The 15,805-nt window shown below is 41.5% G+C and overlaps 1 pseudogene; it reads left to right on the plus strand.

Moving 5' to 3' along the window:
- The first annotated feature begins 339 nt into the window (after positions 1-339).
- Positions 340-15,805, plus strand: part of LOC116545118 — a 32,891-nt pseudogene continuing 17,425 nt past the window's right edge.

Genomic DNA, 15,805 nt, shown 5'->3' on the forward strand with positions numbered 1-15,805 from the left:
GTCTTTTTTTTTTACCCAAGCTGGAATGCAATGGCCAGTCTCGGCCCACTGCAACGTCCAACTCCAGGGTTCAAGCAATTCTCCTGCCTCAGCCTCCTGAGTAGCTGGGATTATAGGCATGTGCCACCACGCCTGGTTAATTTTTGTATTTTTAGTAGAGACAGGGTTTCACCATGTTGGCCAGGCTGGTCTTGAACTCCTGACCCCTGGTGATCCACCTGCCTTGGCCCCCCAAAGTGCTGGGAATACAGGCGTGAGCCACCATGCCTGGCCATAATTTTTTAATATCTACATTTTAATAATTTGAGTATCATCTACTAGTTATTTCAAAAAATCACCATGGGCTGTCAATCTGATGGCTTTTATCAGACCCTTTATGCACCCAAACGCTTTATCTACCCAATGACAGGTAAAATGGTAAAAACTACTTGGACAGTTAACTGGTTTGGTGATAAATCTCTTATCACAGAGCAAAACTTCTATATTGCACATAGAAATATTATTGATGAAGCATTCAATGACAAAACTGATTTCAGATTAAGAAATGATCTCTACCAGCCATGTATTCTCTATCATTTGAGTTGTTATTAATTCTTTACACTAAACAAAGTTGTGTTTACTCAACAGAAACCAACGTGGAGTATGGAGTAAGGGCTAAAGGCAGTTAAAAATAAAACAAAGGGACACATTTACATTCTAAATAATTTTCCCACAGTATTTTATTTGGGTAACTTTCTTCTTAAAGCTTCTGAGTAATAAAAATGGCAAAAAGAAATTTGTGCACATCTGTTGATGTATTCAAGAGAAGAATATTCAAACTGGGCATTATAGTCCCCCAAACACTCTTCTCATTTATTAATAAGAAAACTCCAGGTTAAATTCTTGCCAGAAGATGTTTTCTCTTTTCAAAAATTATCTTTGGTCATATTTTATATTTGATTTACTCCCTTTTGCTATACCCGAGCAAGTTTAAACAGAAACGCCATGCGCTGAGTTTGTTGAGAGTCCACCTTTATGCCGGAGTCCGAGAGTCAGCTAGAGCTCAATCCTGTCGTCCAAGAACAAAGGGCAGTCAACATTTTTATACCAGCTTAGGGTCAGGGGGTGGTAAGCAGATTATTACAGAAGCAGAAGGATCAGGTTGGGGAAAGGGGGGGTGCCTAACAAAAAAGTTCTGCTTAAAGCTGTTTTTTACTCACGATGTGAGGCAGCACCGTGGGGTAGCAGTTACACAGTTGCAGATACAGGATGTACAGGGCAGGTGGGCCCTGTTTCTCAGAAAATTGGTTACAAAGATGTCAGCTGTCTCAGACCACAAGCTTTCGGAACAGAATGCCCTACATAGCTTAGGGTGGGCAAAATGGAGTTAGCAGAATTGTTTAAAATGTATTCATTATAGCCATGCTAGGGTATTTCACTTTGGTGCATAAAAGAAATAAAAGGCCTACAGTCCAATACTAGTGGTTGGAATTTGTCTGAACTCTGGTAAAAGAAATATAAATCTACTCACTGAAATAGTTTTTGAGAAACAATAACATTTTAGAAAATGTGCTTATTGTCTTTTATTTTTATTGTACTATAAAATTCATATGCATTTTGCTGTAAACCATTTTCAAAATGTATTTTAAATAAATATAATTCAGTAAGTCCCTAATAGTTTTTCTATTACCAATAATAGTAATTCATATTTTAAGTTACTATTTAAATTTAAATTTCTTTTTCTTTTGAGATTGAGTTTTGCCCTTGTTGCCCAGGCTGGATTGATTTTTCTCAAGCACAGGAGTGTGCTAATTTGAAGGCTTATGTACAGAAGTCCAACACTGCAATGTGAGTTAAGTGATGTTTGTTCTTCATGTAAGACGTTAACAGGTGATAGCAGGCCAGTGTATTATGGAGAATAGTAAAGAAAGCAGATTCTTAGCTTATTAAGGTTTATTTATGGACAGTAACCCTTAAAACCTAATAAAACCATGAACAATTTTTTTAAGTAAAGGTCAGTTGTAGCTAAACCTGAGTGTACATATGTGTTAACAGATATGCTGTAGTCCTGGAATCATGTAGGAATTACTTTGAAGAAGTTAGAGAAAATAGGTTTTTAATGATGAAAACAAATATGATTGGCTAATGGAAAATAAGGGAATACATTTTATTGATAAATGAAGTAATGAATCAATTAATTTTCAACAAGGATGCCAAGAGTATTAAATGGGGAAAAGATAGTTACTTCAATAAATGCTACTTGGAAAACTGAATATTAACATGCAAAAGAATAAAATTGGGCCTTTTTTCACATAATACAAAAAATCAACCCAAATGGATTAAAGGCTTACATGTAAAACATGAAATGATAAAACTCTTAGAAGAGTACATAGGGGGAAATCTTCTTAACATTGGCCTTGGCAATGATTTATTGGATGTGATATCAAACGTACAGGCAAGAAAAACAAAAATAGACAAGTGGGATTATATTGAACTAAACACCTCCTATACAGCAAAGAAAACAATCAACAGACTAAAAAGGCAACCTACATAACAGGCAAAAATACTTGTAAACCATTTATCTGATGAGGTGTTAATATCCAAAATATATAAGCAACTCCCACAACTCAAAAGAAAAAACAAAATCCCAACTAAAAAGCGAGCAAAGGACTTGAAAAGACATTTCTTCAAAAGAAGACATACAAACGGCCATGAAGTATATGACAAGGTACTCAACACTAATCATCTGGAAAATCCAAATCAAAACAATAATTAGATGTCACCTCACATCTGTTAGATTGACTAATATATCAAAAAATCGATAACAAGTATTGGTGAGGATGTAGCAAAATTGAAACCCTGTTGGTGGAAATGTGAGTTGGTGCAGTTACTTCAAAGAACAATGTAGAGCAATCACACCTTCTGGGTATATAGCCAGAGGCTCTAAAATCAGGATCTCAAAGAGATGTCAGCATGTTCATGTTTAGCATTATTTACAATAGCGAAGACATGGAAGCAACCTAATATCCATAGATGGGTGAATAGGTAAAGAAAATATGGTGTATACATACAATGGAATATTATCTAGTCTCAGAAAAAGAAGGAAATGCATTGCAACAACATGGATAAACCTGGAGAGCACTATGCTATGTGAAATGAGACAGTCATAGACTGACAATCCTATGTGATCCACTTTTATGAGGACTCTAGAATAGTCAAATGTATAGAGGCAGAGAGTACAGTGGTGCTTGCCAGGGACTCGGGGAGGGGAAAAGAGGAAGGTTTTAGTCAAAGGGTACAGATTTTAATTATGCAACATGAATACGTCCTAGAGGTCTAGAGGCACAGAATAGTTCCTATAGTTAACAGTACTAAAAACTTGTGTACTTAAAACTTTGTTAAGAGAGTAGATCTTATGTTAAATGTCTCTATCACAAATAAAATACAATACATAATGGAATATGTCAGTGTTTTCAAGAGAAAACATGTAGAAAACAGTGTTTTCAAGAGAAAACATTTTACCCTTTTGGGATGGAGAACAAAAGAATATGTAGACAACATAAAATTTATTGAAATGGGAGAAGCCATTGACAGACCCCATGACCTGAATTTAATGACAGGAAAGGAAACTGGAGTTCTACATGCTTCCATAAATGGAAGTGGTATTCTTACTTGAGCTCTAATTTTATGAGGTCTGCAATTTATTACTATGTTTACAACCTAGAATACTCTTTCCATGCATATGGACACTTTAGGATTTTATTTTAATGTTCATAAACCAAGACTTGTTACCAAATAAAACCTTAAATATATTGAAATGGACAATACACAAAAATCTATACCAACTAGAATCAGTAATTATATGTTGGGCGTAAGACCCTGTGAAGGTGTCATTAGGTGGTAAAATACATAACAGAGAACATAGAACTTTTTAGTAGTAGTAGCAGTAGTTGCAGTGGCAAAAACAGTCATTCAGATCTCTTTCTATATGGTTGTGTGGAAGTATACAAGGAAAGAATGAAATGAAAAAGGTTTACACATGCTTGAGCTGCCACATTTGCAGAGAGACCACAGGTCTTAAACCGAGGCTGCTGCAAAGTTCACTACACACTGAGAGACTGTCATACTAGCGGAAATGACCTCAGCCTCCTGGAGTAGCTGAGACTACAGTCCCATGCCACCACACCCAGCTATTTATTATTATTAGTAGTAGTAGTAGAGATGAGGTTTCACCATGTTGGCCAGGATGGTCTTGAACACTTGACCTCAGGTGATCCATCCACCTCAAAATATATTTTAAAGTTATGTCTTACCATTGTAAAGAAGCTATTTTTAGTTTTCAATTTTTTTCTGTCCTTGTCCATATGCACATATACATTTCCACAATGAAAAAGGTTTCCATATTTAACCTCTGGGATTTTGGTCAAACATATATGTATATGGTTTGAGATAGAGCCTCCCTCTGTCACCCAGGCTGGAGTGCAGTGGCATGATCTTGGCTCACTACAACCTCTGCCTCCTGGGTTCAAGTGATTCTCCTGCCCCTAACTCTTATCATATAGAAAAATCATATCCAAATAAATTAGGAGCTTAAATCTAAAACTGCAAATTATGAGACTACTAAAAAAACATTGGGAAAACTCTCCCGGACATTGGTCTGAGCAAATATTTCTTGAGTAGTACCCCTAAAGCACAAGCAGCCAAAGCAAAAATGGACAAGTTAAAAAACAAAACAAAACAAAAAACACAAAAAAACCTTCTTCCTATCAAAGGAAACCATCAAGGAAGTGAAGACACAACCCACAGATTGGGAGAAAATATTTTCAAACTACCCATCTGACAAGGAATTAATAACCAGAATATAAGGAGCTCAAACGACTCTGCAGGAAGAAAAAAATCTAATAACCTGATTAAAGACTGAGCAAGGATCTGAATAGACATTTCCTAAAAGAAGACATGCAAAATGGCACACAGGTATATGAAAAGGTGCTCAACATGCCTGATCATTAGAGAAACGCAAATCAAAACTACAATGAGATATCCTATCATCCCAGTTAAAATGACTTTTATCCCAAAACAGGCAATAGGAAATGCTGGTGAGGATGTGGAGAAAAGGGAACCATCATGCACTGCTGGTGAGAAAGTAAATTAGTACAACAACTATAGAGAACAATTCGGAGGTTCCTCAAAATACTGAAAATAAAGATACTATACAATCCAGCAATTCCAGTGCTAGGGATATGCCCAAAATAAAGGAAGTCAGTATATCAAAGAGATGTCTGCCCTCTCTTGTTTTCCTTCATTAGGAAATTGCCAGCTGACATCTGGGAAATGTTCAGGTCTGTTTTTGAATATAGTCCTTAACAAAAATATATTTTTCTTCTTGTTGGGATTCTTACTCTACGTATTGTGCAAACTTAAAAGAAATTGTGGGTACATAGTAGCTGTATATATTTATGAGTTGGATAAGATATGTTGATAAAGCATGCAATGTTGTAATCACATTGGGGTAAATGGGGTATCCATCTCCTCAAGCATTCATTTGCTGTTTATTGCTGCACTCTTCACAATAGCCAAGATTTGGAAGCAACTTAAGTAAGTGTCTATCAATAGATAAATAGATAAAGAAAAGGTGGTACATATAGACAATGAAGTAATATTCAGCCATCAAAAAGAGCAAGATCCAGTCATTTGCAAGAACATGGATGAAACTGGAGGACATTATGTCAAGTGAAATATACCAGGCACAGAAGGACAACCTTCCATGCTCTCACTTGTTTGTGGGAGACAAAATTTAAAAGAATTGAACTCGTGGAGATAGAGTAGAAGAATAGTTACCAGAGGCTGGGAAGGAAATTAGGAGATTAGTAAGGAATGGGGAAGGTTAATGGGTACAAAAATATAGTTAGATACAATGAATAAGATTTAGTATTTGACAGCACAACAAAGTGACTAGAGTCAACAATAATTTATGGTACATTTAAAAATAACTAAAAGAGAATAACTGGATTGTTTGTAACACAAATAAAGGATAAATGCTGGAGGTGATAGACACCCCATTAACCCTGATGTGATTATTGTGCATTGCATGCTTGTATCAATGTATCTCATCCAACTCATACATTTATACACCTACTGTATACCCACAGTCAGTGTATAAATAAACCCCTGTAGGGTTTGCATCATGTGTAGAGTAAGAATACTAACAAAAAGAAAAATATATTTTTGTTAAGGCCTGTATACAGAAACAGCCTGAATATTTCTTTGATGTCAGCTGACAATTTCCTAATGAAGGAAAATACAAACACATGAACGCATACTTGGTTCCGGCCTGAAATTTAATAATTAATAAATAAAAGTGCTAAGTTGAAAAACAATAAAATAAAAAATTTATAACTCCTGTTAATTTCATACATTTCCAACTAAAATAAAGTTAACATAAGAAAGACACTCCTACTAAATTTAAAAAGTGACAGGCCATGTAATAAACTGCCTTTGAATGCACACTTTGTAAATGCAAACTTATAAAATATTTTTGGTCTAAAATCCTTTTTAATTTTTTTCCCCCTTTTTAGATTAACACTCACTCTGGCACCCAGGCTGGAGTGCAGTGTTGAAATCTCAGCTCCCTGTAATATCTGCCTCCTGGGTTCAACTGATTGTCCTGCCTCAGCCTCCTGAATAGTTGGAATTACTTGTGCACACCACCAAACCTGACTAATTTTTGTATTTTTAGTAGGAACAGGGATTCTCCATGTTGGCCAGACTGGTCTCAAACTCCCGACCTTAAGTGATCCACCTTCCTGAGCCTCCCAAAGTGCTGGGATTACAGGCATGGCCCACTTCACCTGGCCAACTTTTATTTATTTATTTATTTTTGTTGTTGTTGTTTAGAAAGGATCTCATTCTGTTGTCCAGGCTGAGTGAAGCAGCATGATCATAGCCCAAAGGATTTTCCCACCTCAGGTGAGTAGCTGGGACTACAGACATGCACAACCATGCCAGACTAATTTTTATTTTCTTTTTTCTTTTCTTTGGAGAGGTGAAGGTGTCCTGCTATGTTGCCCAGTCTGGTCTCAAACCCCTGGACTCAGGCAATTCTCTTGCCTCGGCCTCCCAAAATGCTGAGATTACAGGAGTGAGAAACCACTCCTGGACTTTTAACTTTTTATGTATCTCCTGTAGGTGTTGGTAAAAGATCTTGTCATGTAAAGGCTAAGTTTTTAAATGGTTATATTTCTATGGATGAGTGTTTTTATTTTCCACTTTCTAAATTAATCATCCAAAACATACCTAAATAAACATAGAAGTAGTCTCACTGTTCCAGAGAATTTAGAATTTGTTTACATTAGCTATATGTCATTTCCTCATTTCCTCAGAGAATACATCCTCTCTAATATTTAGACCTGAGGAAGTGGACACAGCAATCATATGGTCCATAGTGGAATGGTTGGTCCCCCCCCTTGTTAGTTCTTACTTCTCAGATTTGCTGAGCCAACTGAATGCAATAATGTAGAAATACCCCTAGCATATAGAAGGCACTCCCTAAACATTGGTTCCTTCCCTTCCCCACTAACATGTGCTAGATACACAATTGGAATTTTTTAAACATGCCAAAGGTTGGAATTGGATTCCTTGAATAAATTCAGGCAGTCCCAAATAGGAGCACACACTCCTCCATTTACTTAATCCCCTAATAGGTAAATAAAGGTTGTTTTCCTTCCCTTTCTTTCCAATAATTTTATTTTAAAGGTTAGTGGGAAGAAATGAAGCGCCTGATGAAAAGCAGGAAAAGAAAGAATGAGTCATTTGAAAAATGTTCATTCCCCTTCCAGATTCTTATCCCCCACCCCTCAGCTCCTAGTCTCACGTCACTCTTCAATTTCTCCATCTCACTCCCCACCTCCCTGCCACCCGAAGCTTCATATCCCTTCTCCAGGCTCGTATCCCAGGCACATCTACCTCCAAAGAATAGACATTCACATGATATTTCAGAACAAGTTTTTTGCACTATCCTATGAAAGTAATACCTTTCATTCCTCTGTTTAACAAATACAGATGAAGTCCACAGTTGAAATTGAGATCGTCATATGTGGATCCATCACAGATGGGATGGTGACTCATTTCTGGACTTAGTTCACAGGCACAGTGACGACTGTCATTCCTAAACCCAGCCAATAAAAAAATGTTGACACTCATGCCTGAGTATAGGGCAATGGGTCAGATAGTGGGTCCATAATAGTCTGAAGGTCTCAGAGAAGATTTACATGCTCAAGCATAACATGTGAAGCCCTCAGGTAAAACAGAGGGTGTCATAACAAAGCCCAGCACAGAGGCGAGACTGTGACCCTCATATGCAGACTCCCCAAATAAACGGTGAGGAATGTCATCTCAACCCCCTAAATGTACACAGCCTACTGTTGAGGTTCTGAGTGTCACACCCAAAGGTAGTTGAAAGTAGGAATTTTGACTCTAACACGTACATATAATCCACAGGTAATATAGTGACTCTTGGACCAAGACTCAGCACCCCAGTGGTGCTATGACTACCTTACCAGGCCAGTATTTGTAGATGAAGTTGGGGCACTCACAGCAAGAGTTGACTCTCATATCTGGATTTTTGGACATTTGCAAGATGTAAGTTTCATCCCTGGACCTTCTCTCAAAGGTAATTGTGATTTATACTTTTGCCTAGCACCTGATTTGTTTTGCTCCGCCTAAGCTACACACACGTGGGTCACACATTCATGTGATATGACTCTTCTGCCTGGGACCTGCTCTCAGGGGCAACTTTGATGTATGTCTCAGCTAGTCACCTAGGTGATGTAATTCTCTCCTGCCTGAGCCAAGCACAAAAAAATGCATTGTGACATATTCCAGAACCTAGAATGTAACCTAGGTGATTTAACTTTCCTCTCTTGCCAGGACCCTGATCTCAGTGGGCATTGTGACATTTTATTGGGACCAATACCTATATAATATGACTTTTCTCTGTTGCCTGTGCCCTACTTACACCAGGATTGTGACATATCACTGAGCCAAGGACCTGGAAGATGTGACTGTTTTTCCTGCATGGTTTCTGTCCACAGGAGGGATTGTAATATACTCCTGGGCTAAGATTCAAGATGATCAGACTCTATTACTGGTGCTCTGTCCATAATGGACATTATAAAATATCACTGGGCCTAGCACTCAGGTGATGTGACTCTCCTGCCTTGTCCCTGCAAACAGGTGGAATTGTGACATATACTTCACCAAAGCTCACAGCCTGATGATGGCTCTCATACATAAGCACGGCCAATAGAGAGACATTTTTATGCTTTCTGCTAGGCTTAGGGCAACAGGTAGGGTTCTGGGTCTTTTAATTGTAGAAAGATCAGAGAATTATGACACTCATGGATATCCTATAAAGCACTTGCATGACATTGAGAGTGTCATAACAGGACCTAGCACACATGTAAGATGATGACTCTCATAGGCACACCAGATGATGGTTAGAATTGTCATCCTCACATGTAAACAAAACTTACTGATGAGGCCCTGAATCTCACACACAGACATAGACCACAGTTGGAACTGTTACTGTCATATATGGATCCAGGCACAGATGACATACTGACTCATTTCTGGACCAAACTTACAGGCACCCTAATGAGTCTGATACCTGTACTTAGCTAGTAGAAGAGATATTGACTCTCATACCTAGGATAAGGGCAACTGATAAGATGTTGGGTCCATGTCAGCATGAAAGTCTTGGAACAGATTGTGACTCCCACACATACTGTATAAAGCTTTCAGGTGGTACAGAGAGTGTCATCACAGGGTCCAAGATTCTAGATGATCAGATTGTCCTACGAGTGCCCATATGATGTGACTCTCCTGCCTTGGTGATTTGGTAAATTTGTATCCCTTGTATACACAACTCAGCAGACAGTAAAAATTGTCACCTTCCAACATGGACAGAGACCATTGTCAAGGCTCTCAATCTCACACTAGGAGGCAGTAGAAAGCTGGAATTGTAACTTTCATACATGGGTCCAGTCTGCAGGTACGTTGGTGAATCTCAGACCAGGTTTCAGCACATCTGTAGGATGTGACTCCTGTACCAGGACACAGTCACAGGTGGGATTGTGACTCTCATGCACAGATTCAGACCTCTGTTGAGATTGTTACTGGCATAGTTGGGCCCAACTCACAGGAGGAATTGACTCTTGAGCAGGGACATGTGTGGGATTATGAATCTCATCCTTGGATGTTCCACAGGTGTGCTTGTTACATATACTAACTGATTTGACTATCCTGCCTGGGTACAGCTCACAAATTGCAGAGTAAAATACAACTGAGCCAAGGACGTGGGTAATGTGATTCTCTTGCATAGGCCTTGTCCTCACTGAGGATTTTGACATATCTCTGAGCCCATCACCTAGGTGATGTGACTGTCTTCTTCTGCCCACAGGGGAGTTGTCACATATCACAGGGCCCATCACCTAGGTGAAGAGACTCTCCTCTTTGTCCTGGGCCCTGAACCAAGCGAGGATTGTGGCATATTGCTGGGGCCTGCACCCAAATGACACAACTCTCCTGCCTGAGCAATGCCAAGAAGAGACATTGTGACATATCTATGGCCCATCACCTAGGTGATGCGACTCCCTCTCCTGCCTAGATCCTGTACAAAATGTGGATTGGGGCATACTACTTGGCCCAGCACCCAGGTGGCGTCTAAGATCAGGTTTCAGCACACATGTAGGATGTGACTCCTGCACCAGAACACAGCCACACGTGAAAATGTGGCTCTTATGCATGGAGTAAGATTATTGTTGAGATTGTTACTGGTGTACTTGGGTCCAACTCACACTCATATGCACAGTCAGCCGACAGTGACACTCAGATGAGTCACAGTCAGTGACTCTGCCTGGGCCTTGCCCAGAGGAGGCATTGTAACATATTGCTGAGCCCAAAACTCAGCTGATGTGACAAACCTGTAGGCCATACACACAGGAGGCATATTGACATATTCCTGGTCCAGTATTTAGTTATGTGATTCTCCTGCCTAGTTCATGCCTACAGTTTAAATTCTTAAATATGCTTATGTTTAGCTCACAGGCATGATAGTAATTCTTACACATGGACCTAGCCAATGAGAGAGATTTTAATGCTTGTAGCCAGACTTAGAGCAACCCATATGGTCTCAGGTCTCTTACTTGTAGAAAGGTCACAGAGAGCTATGACACTCTGTAAAGTGCATATCCTATAAAGTTCTCATGTGATACATACAAAGTGTCATAACAGGGCACAGAACACAGGTGAGACACAGTTATGAGGCTGTGCCTCCCCTACCAGAACATAGCTAGATTTGAAGCTCTCATGCACAAATACAGTCCAGCATTAAGACTGTGATCACATACTTGGACCCAATTCACAGAAATAGTGAACTCTCATACCTGGAGCTGGAGGGTATATGGTATTGTGAATGTCATCCCTGGACCCCCTCCAAGGTGTTTGTAACATATACAATTTTCAATACCTGGGAAACTACTCTTTCAGCAGTCTGCCTACTACTGCTACAGCAGTCTGCCTGGGCCAAGCCTACAGTTGTGATTGTGACATATACATGGGCTGAGTACATGGATGATATAACATTCCTGCCTGGGCCTGCCTTCACGAGAAATTGTTAAATATCTCTGGGCCAAACACCTGGTGATGTGACTCTTCTTTCTAGGCCTCATTTACAGAAAGCATTCTGACATATCTCTGGGCCCATCATCTAGGATGTGACTCTAGACTTTTGGCTGGGGTTTGCCCATCGATGATTGACATATTACTGAACCCATCAGTTAGGTGATATGACTCTTCTTTCTGAGTTAAACCATAATTAAAGGGGCATTATGACATTTTGCTGTGCTCAGCATCTAGATGTGACTCCTCTTTTCTGCCTGGGCCCTGCCTACAGAAGGCATTGTAACATATCACTGGGCCAAGCAGCCAGGTGATGTAACTCTCCCCCTGGGTCCTGCCCACAAGGAAAATATTAACATTTGTTTCCTCACATTCAGGTGATGTAAATTTCTGCATGGTCCCTGCCCATATGTGAGACTGTGACATATACCAAGGCCCAACCCATGGGCATGATGCTTACTCTTTTACTTGGACCAAGGCAATAGAAAACATTTTGACTCTTCTAGCTAGGCTTAAGGAAATGGGCAATTTACTGGGTCTTTTGCTTGTAGAAAGGTCACAGATTACAACACTCATGCATATTTTATAAAGTTTGTGAGTGGCACAGAGAGTGTAATAACAGGGCCCAGCACACAGGTGGGATTGTGACTCTTATAGACACACACAGCTAATGGTAAGAATTGTCACTTTCCCACATGGACATAGCCCACTCACTGTTGAGGTTCTGAATCTCACACTCAGAGGCAGTCAAAAGTTGGAACTGTGGCTCTCATATGTGAATCTCTTCCGCAAATAAAGATGATGACTGTCAGACAAATATTCAGCACACATGTGAGGCTGTTATTCTCCTACCAGCACAAAGTCTGCAGGTGGTCTTGGGGCTCTCATGCATGAGTCCAATTCACCATTGAGATTCTGACTTGCATACTTGTACCTAACTCACAGGTGTTCACTTTCATATCTGGTGTTGGAATCTGTGTGGGATTGTGAATCTAATCTCTGGACATTCCTGCAGGTGTGATTGTGACATAGACCTTTAGCCCAGCTCCTGATATTTGACTGTTTTGCCTAAATAAAGCTTACAAATGGGACAGTGACATACATTTGGGCCATACAAGTTGGCAATGTGACTCTTCTATCTTGGTCCTATTCTTAGGGAAAATTTTCACATATCTCTGGGCCTATCACCTGGGTGACACTGCCATCTTTTTCTACCTGGACCCTGCCCACAGAAAAAATTGTGATATATCTTTAAGCCCATCACCTAGATTATGTGACTCTTCCCTTCTGCCTGGGCCTTGCTTCCAGTAGGAAATGTGACCTAAGTAATCACCTAAGTAATGTTAAATTTTCCCTGGCCCTGACCCAGGTTATGTGACTCCCCTGCCTGGACCCTGCCTACATTGGGCATTGTGACTTATCTCTGGGTCCATCACAAAGGTGATGTGACTTCCTTCTACTGCCTTGGTCCTGCACTTAGAGTGCATTGTGACATATAGCCAGGTACTGAACCCAGGTAATGGGACACTCCTGCCTGGGTTCTTTCTACTGGAAGTATTGTAGCATATCACTTAGCACAACACATAGGTGATGTGATTCTGCTCTCTCACCTGGTCTCTGCCCACTGAAGTGATTGTGACCTATCACTGAGCCAAGCACTAAGGTGATGTCACTCTCCTGCCTTGGATCTGCTCATGAAGGTCATTGTGACATATATCTAGGCCAATCATCTAGGTGAAGTGAGTGTCCTCTCTTACCTAAACTCTACCTACAGGAAAGATTTTGATAACACTGGACCCAGTACCTTCTGCCAGGGTTCTGCCCACAAGGAGGATTGTTATATATCCCTGGACCAGCACACAGTTGATGTGCCTTTCCTGCTGTCTCTCTGTCCAGAGTTGGTATTGTGCCATAGGACCTGGGGCCAAATCACAGGCACAATGATGACTTTATTATTGTTCTTATTTTGAGACACAGTCTCACTTTGTTGCCCAGGCTGGAGTGCAGTGGCATGATCTCAGGTCACCGCAACCTCCACCTCCAAGGGTTCAAGTGATTTTCAGGCCTCAGCCTCCTGAGTAGATGATATTACAAGCACACAGCACGTTTTGTTTTGTTTTTACTAGAGACAGGGTTTTGCAATGTTGGGCAGACTGGTCTTGAACTCCTGACCTCAACTGACCCACCTACCTGGGCCTTCCAAAGTGCTGGGATTACAAGTGTAGGCCACTATCGCTGGCCAATGGTGACACTTATACCTGGAGCCAATACAGGTATGGGATGGGGAATCATCAATGGAACTTTCCACAAATGTTATTGTGAAATATACATTTGTCCAACATGTGAGTGATTTGACTCTCCAGACTGGGTCCAGTTTACAAATAAAATTGTGACACATACCTGGGCCAAGAATTTAGTACATATGACTCCTGTGAATGGGCCCTGCTCTCAGATAGATAGTACTATCACACGAAACCCAGCACCTAGGTGATGTAATTCTTTTCTTCTACAAGGGCCTTGCCAACAGTAGGAATTGTGACATATTGCTGTCCCCAGCACACAGGAGGATGCCAAGAGAAACCAACTGGCACCCTGAAGCTCCTGCTACATCCGGAACTGAGCCAGAAGATGGCTCAAAATGGTACTGAGGACAAAAGGCCAAATGTCCCGCTCTGGATCTCGCATAGTCCCCATCTCATGACTACCCTACTCACCCTCCCGGCTTCATCTGCTGCGACCCTGCCACAGAACAGCCAACTTTTTTTTTTTTTTTTTTGAGACAGAGTTTTGCTTTTGTTGCCCAGACTGGAATGCAGTGGTGTGATCTCGGATCACTGCAAACTCTGCCTCCCAGGTTCAAGCGATTCTCCTGTCTTGCCTCCCGAGTAGTTGGGATTACAGGTGCATGCCACCACGCCAGGCTAATTTTTGTATTTTTAGTAGAGATGTGGTTTCATCAAATTTGTCAGGCTGGTCTGGAACTCCGGACCTAAGGTAATCTGCCCACCTCAGCCACCCAAAGTGCTGGGAATACTGTTAGTTTTTAAAGAGGCCGCAGCTTGACGTCCAGGAGTGCAGAGAGGTCAGCCTAACCAATGAGCATGCAGGAAGTGCAATAAGATTCTCTCATCACAGTGACCACAACATCGCCAGGGGGATGGATCCCTGAGGCTGGGTGAAGCTCTCCATGACAATGCATTTGTATGGTAGCTCCAGTCTGATCTCTCAAGGAGGTCGACAGGATGGCCTCCAAATGCCAGGATTGGTGGAGGATGGACCAATACAAAGAAAGCTCAGGGAGAGTCCTGGAGAACAAGCAGGGGATCACAGCCTTAGGCCTGCCAGGACGGTGTGCAGGTGAGTTTCCCCCAAAGTCATGACCCCTGTGATCTTGAGGATAGGCCTGCCTGTGGGCCCATAGGCTGCTGTCTGAGCTGAGGATCACTGTCACAGACAGCAGAACCCCACAGCCTCAGGGGCTGCCTGGAGGTGGGTGCTTCTGTGCCACTGCTGCATGTCTGGGTGCGTGTGTCACTCTGTCTCCTCTCTCTCTGTCTGTCTGTCTCTGTCTGTGTGTGCATGTGCCTGTGTGTGTGCTGGAAGAAATGTGACCTGTTAGCTAGAGGGTGGATGCTTGCATGCTGACCTCTCTTTGGTAAGCCTTTTTTGGCATCTCTGCCTGGGTCATTTGGCTGGTTGTCAGTAATTTTCCCCATGGTTGAATTTGGGGTTTGTGAAGGCCTGGGTGCCGTGGGGACCTGCTTGTTTCATCTAGGCTGAGCTGCAGGAGAACATGGTGGCCTTTGCTTTCTAGGAAAGGCGGTGTTGCATTTCATCTGCACTTTCTGTCTCATTCTTGAGGGACATCCGTCTCCTCTGCTCCTTGGTGGGACTGCCTGTCAGCCCTGAATCGTCTGGCTGCCACAGACATCAGGGAGCCAAAGGGATTGGGTTTTGGCTGGGTGCAGGGGAGGTTGCCTCAGGGCTACCTAGTCGGTGGAGCAGTAAGGGTGGGGTGTACTTTGCAGAAACTTCTCTCCTCCTCCGGCAGGCATCCCTGAATGTGGCTTGGACTGCGGCACAGGCTCTCTCCTGGTTCCCAGGTGTGCTTTGCTTTTTCTTGGGGAGTCTCCAGTGCCCTCTGGGTGCA

The sequence above is a fragment of the Sapajus apella genome, unplaced genomic scaffold (genome assembly GCF_009761245.1).
Source record: "Sapajus apella isolate SASKATOON/1434 unplaced genomic scaffold, GSC_monkey_1.0 scaffold247, whole genome shotgun sequence".
In the NCBI taxonomy this organism is placed as follows: Eukaryota; Metazoa; Chordata; class Mammalia; order Primates; family Cebidae; genus Sapajus; species Sapajus apella.